The 6,277-nt window shown below is 37.0% G+C and overlaps 1 non-coding gene across 1 annotated transcript; it reads left to right on the forward strand.

Moving 5' to 3' along the window:
* The first annotated feature begins 5,039 nt into the window (after positions 1 to 5,039).
* On the forward strand, positions 5,040 to 5,176 carry LOC112098713. Its single transcript, XR_002905822.1, has one exon. It is a non-coding gene; the product is annotated as a small nucleolar RNA Z247 (small nucleolar RNA).
* The last annotated feature ends 1,101 nt before the right edge of the window (positions 5,177 to 6,277 follow it).

Below are 6,277 nucleotides of genomic sequence, written 5' to 3' on the forward strand. Positions count from 1 at the left end.
CATGTTTTCTTCCGGTCTCGGCGCGTTTCATTCAAGCATTGTTAAAGGGCGACATACTAGGACTCATACTCGGACTCATGCTTGGGCTTTCTTCTCTTAAAGTACCATTCAGCATCGCTAATTCCCGCAGTTGTTGCTTCTTGTAATGATCCAATGATTCATCCTGCATACAGAGATGAGTTTGAACAAGCAGGAATTAGGAGAGATGCTAAAGGAAAGAATATCGACAAAGTTAAGAGAAAATACAAGAGTTTTTTTTGTTCATACCACGGGCTTCAAAAGGTTCTCTAGTATTGCTACAGCATGATCCAAGCGGGAATTTATTATATCCTCTGGAAATTCGGCCTCCACTAACACATGCAGTGGCTCATTAAGATGCTCATATCCAGGTTTATCTTTAAGTTTTTCTTCCTAAAGAACCAAAAAGTAAAGAATTATCAAGAGAAACCGAGATGGTATAATAATGTCAAGCAACATCGAATTTTAGTAAATATGAAAAAATAGTTTGCAAATGGAAGATGCACTTTCCCATTTGTAGAACATGAAGAACATGAAATGAGTCTTGGTTTGCAATTAACAGATAAACTAGTAACAATACAAATTCATTTCCAGTACATATGCCATCAACGGAAAAACAAAACTACTCAAAATATATATCTACTCCTACCACAATGAAGGAAAAGCACCATAATCATACCAGCTGTTTCCGTGAAAAGAATTATGAGAAAAAAAAGCTATAATTTATCTGGAAGTCATTATTCCGAAGAAACATAATTTATATGCATGTAATTTCATGCTCAGCACATCTTTCTCAAGTTAAATCAATCAGCAAAATGTCAGGATCCTCCATTGAATATCATAGAACTACATCATGCATGATCATAAGCAAATCCAGTCATACCACGACCAATATCAGCACTAAACTAAAAATTAAAGCGTATGGTGAATTGTTACATAAAACCAGGATAATTTGAGAGCTAATTAAATATCTCGAATTGTAGCTTCCCTAATCAAACAAACGAAACAAAAAAATTAGAAATACGTTTTTTTTTTTTTTAATCAGAGAAGCACATTGACACCAGATAAAAGTGAGCAAGAGCTAATGCTGTCAGACAAGTTAACAGGGTCCTCCTTTAGCAAGGTTCAAATAGGAAGGACCATGGTAAAAATAAGATGAGGTAATTTACTTAACCTATAAAAGTGAGCAAGAGCAAATGCTGTCAGACAAGTTAACATGGTCCTCCTTTAGCGAGGTTCGAATAGGAAGGACCATAGTAAAAATAAGAGGTAATTTACTTAACCTATAAATCCTACAATTTAGTTGCAAGTAAAATAACTCCAATCTCAAACATCAAACGCATAAGATTCAAAAAGCAGCTTTAGCTATTAAAATTTCACATTTTCATGCTTTGAGAGTTCAAGTCCACTTTGGCTTTGATTAAATTGAATCAGCAACTTATTTCAAAATGCACAGCTCCACCATATTATGATAGATCATACCTTTATCGAATCCTTCGACTCTTTTGAGCGAGTTCCCACGCGGTCCCAAAATCCGGCCGACAAAATTAAACTGCTGTGTCTTTAAGTTAGAAACTATTATTATAAGGAAACTAAATACATGAATTTATAGCGCTGAGGGCTATAAAACTCCTGTTTGTAAAAGCATCTTTTACTACTACGATTACTATGAGGGCTATAAAACTCCTGTTTGTAAAAGCATCTTTTGCTACTACGATTACTATATTACACATTTACACTTACTATAAATGATGGCCTATCAATTTCATTGATCCCACAGCAAAGGCTATTTACAAACAGGAGTTTTATAGCCCTACCCTATAAAGCTCATTGGAGATTTAGAGCCCTCCCCTATAAATCTAGGTAACATTCCCTCCCCTATAATTTGGGGTCCCTTTGCTCATTAGCTGCTGCAGCTCTCCTCTTCTTCTTTTTTCCTCTCTTATCTCTTGTACTCTTCGATTGCTCTGGTCGACACGGCCTTTGATTGCTCTGTCAATCTTATACAAGACATATACAACACGACTTCAGATCTTTTAGGATCGCGCTTCTCTCTTCGTACTTGCTGCTTTCTCTCTTGTAAAGGTTTCATTTCGATTTTGATTTGGAGTAATAGTCCTTCAGGATCGTGCTTGTCTCTTCATACTAGCGGCTGTCTCTCTGATAAGGTTTCATTTCGATTTTGATTTGGAGTTGCTTTTTCTTTTATTTTCAAGTAGATTTGTTTCAATTGAAATGTTGGTTGTTAATTTGGTGTTGTGTTGAGTTTTGCAGGTAATGATTGCTCTGATCAATCTATTACAAAATGGCTGACGGGAAAAAGGAAGTCAACCCAGCAATCTTGACCGTCTCCCTTCTCTCTCTGACCTGAGCCACAACGTGTATTTAAAAATAAAACTTTACCCTATATATACAGACAATGCTCAAAAGAAAACAAAAAAAAAAAAATCCCAAATTTCCTTTTTAAATTCTTACCAATCAATAAAAGTATTTGATAATTTTTTTTTTCACAATAGCTATGACTTGAAAAAATTAAACTAATATTAAATGAGACTAAATACATAATGATCTCTTAAATTCCTATTTTTCTAAAGGAATGGATCTAATACTTTCCTTAATATAGTATTTTAATGGTTTTGCAGGAACAAAATTTATATGTCCGCGATGGCAAACGCATATCATAACGTGTTTGGATATCTCATTCCAATTCTCATCGGCATCGTGGGAGCAAATATGCAAGGCACAAATGAGCGCTTGTTTGAAACACACACAACAAATATATGGTCTTTTCTTATAACCACAGCCATTTATTGTTATGCACATTTAGCTCATCAAGAGAATTCTTCCCAATCTTGGGCCCTTGTAGCACGAGTCTCCGGATCTGTTTCTGCAGTCTCCCAACCCTCCACATTTGTTCCACGCTCTGATATTGGTCATATCATATTGTACACTGCATGGCTTTGCTCGTCCATTATCATTGTTGTGCATCAATATGGGGCGCTGTTTGCAGAAGCTTGTCGTCAGCTCTACAACGAAACCTTGAAGCCATTTTGCAGTAGGTTTCAATCTAATGACACTTCCTCGGCAGGACAACAACGACCAACACTACCAGTTTAGAAGGGGGCTTCTTCAAATGTTTCACCTTATACAGTACTACAGTAGCAAGCAATCATCTCATATACACGTAGTAATTGTGAAAAGTAACAGAGAAAACATATTAGTGTCCAGATTTCTTTGCTTGAAATAGTGCTAATTACTGTCATCAAATTTCGTCTTATTCTTTTTATTCCCCTCACATGCATTGTTAGAATTCAAAGGGATGTTATTTCCCTTACATTGACCCCAGTCATAGCATTCATTGTCTTCCAGGCAAACTATGCTTTTGAATCTACATTTGAGCATTTACCTTAAGCACCAGTTTGCATAATGAGTTCTGTATCCAAATACTATATTCTTTTGACGTTGGTATTGTTATTATATAAACATTGTTTGGTTTTGTTTATTTTTCTTGTCAAGGTTGCAAGTTGGATGAGTTTTCATAGTGAGCCTCCTGTCATAAAATGGGCCGCCGGAAGTCTCATGTTTGTTACGGGGTCATCTGAGCTATCATTTTGGAATCCTAGTGTGTCTAAACTAGGAGCTTACGTTGGGAGGAAGTAAGGTTTCTAACACTCAGCACCCTTAAGTATCTGAATATTGATGGCTATCTATTGCCGGGAGGGGAACCCGAATTATGATGTCTTAATAAAAATATTAAGACATCTGACCCATATCGGTGAAACAGCCATGGTCCTGGGTCCCCATTGGGTCGTCCACGATGGATTGACCAGACTCCAAAATAATTGCCGAGTCTTGAGCACACAAGGGGCAGTTTTGCTTTTAAAAGAAAAAGTGCATATGAAGTGAATAACTTCAAACTCTCCCTCGAATTGCCACGTACACACTTCAATTCTCTCAACGAGCGTCCCCGCAACGTCACACTCCACAATAATCTCAAATAATTTAGAACAATTATATACTTCTGGCTGCTCTTATCTTCCTTCTCACCGGCTGGTTGCATTTTACTAACACTGCCGACTGAGAATCATAATCCCTATAGGTGTCACCACAACATTGTCATTTTTGATCTAGCGTTAGTGTCAAGGAAGCTCATGTTTGCAAGATTACCAGCAAAGCAGAGGATCACAGCAGCAGCAGCATACAGTTACGAGTAGATGACATGGCATGCCAGCTGGAGCCTGGTGGTTATGTAATTAGTTGTGCATATGTTAATTAGCTAAAGTTGTTATAGTTAGTTAACAGAATAAGTGAATTAGTTGCAGCTAATTACATCGTTTAGTGCTGAGCTTCAGCTTAGTATAAATAGCAACAACTTTGTACATACGAATAAGTTTTTTGATTAATGAAATTTAGTTCTAAGAAAATATTCAGATCTGGTTATTCATTTTCTCAGCTGCCAAACATTATTCTCGTTCTTCTTCTTGGTATCAGAGCAGGTAACAATGGCTTCAGTCCATCTAGCTTCTTCTTCTTCTCAAGCGCCAATTAATCAAACAGTTAATTCAACACATGTGACATTCACTTTCAGTACACCTATTAAGCTAGATCAATCCAATTATTTGATTTGGAAATCTCAAGTTCTTGCCTCAATCCGTGGCAACAGACTTGAGAAATTCATTGATAATTCAACCATTCCACCTCCCTCACACATTGCTCAACGAATTGAAGATGAACTGAGATCTGTTGAAAATCCAGAATTCGCAACTTGGAGATCACAAGATCAGGTGCTTCTTGGCTGGTTACTTTCTTCAATGAGTGAAGGTATCATCAGCTTAGTCTTCAATCTAGAGACTTCTCGAGAGGTATGGAAAGCTATAGAGGTTCAATTCGGATCTCAGTCTAAATCTAGGCTTCTGCACTTACGATATATGATGAACTCAACTAGAAAGGATGATCTGAAAATTACTGATTATTTCATTAAGATGAAAAGTATTGCTGATAATATGGCTGCTGCTGGTAGTGCATTAAGTGATGATGATCTGATCTTGCATGTGCTCTCTGGTTTAGGTCCAGACTATAACTCTGTTGCTACCTATATTACTGGACAAGTAGGAGTAGGAAAAATGAATGTAAATGAAGCCTATGCTATGCTCCTAACTCAAGAAGCTAGGATTGAACAACAAACTCATATGCTAGCTAATACTGATGTGAAACAAAACTTTGAGGCTAATCTTACTTACAATAGAGGTTACAAAAAGGGAAATATGTCTGGAGGAAGAGTTTTTGGTGGCTTTTGTTATAATCCTGGTTATGGTACCGGTGGAAACAATAACAGTAATGGTTACAAGGGAGGTTATAATGGAGGTTCTGGATTTAATGCAAATAGTGGAAGTGCTTATGGCACTAATTATCAGTTCAAGGCTTATCAAGGAGATAATCAAAGAGGTGGAGGAGGAGGCAACTGGAATCCAAATGCTGGAAATGGTGGATTTAACAATAGCAGATCTTCTGGAAACACTAAGCCTCAATGGAATGTCTCTAAGCCAACCTGTCAGATTTGTCTCAGAACAGGCCATACTGCCAATATTTGCTGGAAGCTTGAAGAATTTATTGCATCTGGATCTTACAGACCACCACCAAATAGAAATCCAAAGTCTGCATATCTGGCTAATATGGAGGGACCTGCTGATGCTAACTGGTATTTGGATAGTGGTGCAACACACCATCTGACAAATGATATCAACAACATGCATGTCTCTGAAGTGTTTACAGGTATATCTAAACTTCTTGTTGGCAATGGTGCTGGATTGAGTATAACACATGTTGGTAGTGCTGCATTGAAATCACATAACTCCCATAATACCTCCTTAACTCTTAAGCTAAATGATATCCTTTTAGTGCCACAAATTACAAAAAACCTTATTAGCATCTCTAAACTCACTAATGATAATGATGTTGTGATTGAGTTTACTAATAATCTCTGCTTTGTGAAGGACAAGGTGAGGAATTTGATCATACTGCAGGGCAAAGCTGAAAATGGTTTATACAAATTGCTATTAGTTTCATCTAATAAGCCAGTTCCCTCTGTTCATCAAGTATCTCCTGCATCTAGTCAAAGCTTTGTTGCTGAGTCAATAATACCAACCAATCCTCTTTCAATGTTTTCAGTTGTCAATTCTACTCTTTCAAATAATGCTTCTTGTCTGCATACTGCAGCAACTCCTTGTAAAAATTCTGAGTGTTTGTTAAGTACCTCTGT

This window comes from Citrus clementina, unplaced genomic scaffold (assembly GCF_000493195.1).
Source record: "Citrus clementina cultivar Clemenules unplaced genomic scaffold, Citrus_clementina_v1.0 scaffold_5, whole genome shotgun sequence".
In the NCBI taxonomy this organism is placed as follows: Eukaryota; Viridiplantae; Streptophyta; class Magnoliopsida; order Sapindales; family Rutaceae; genus Citrus; species Citrus x clementina.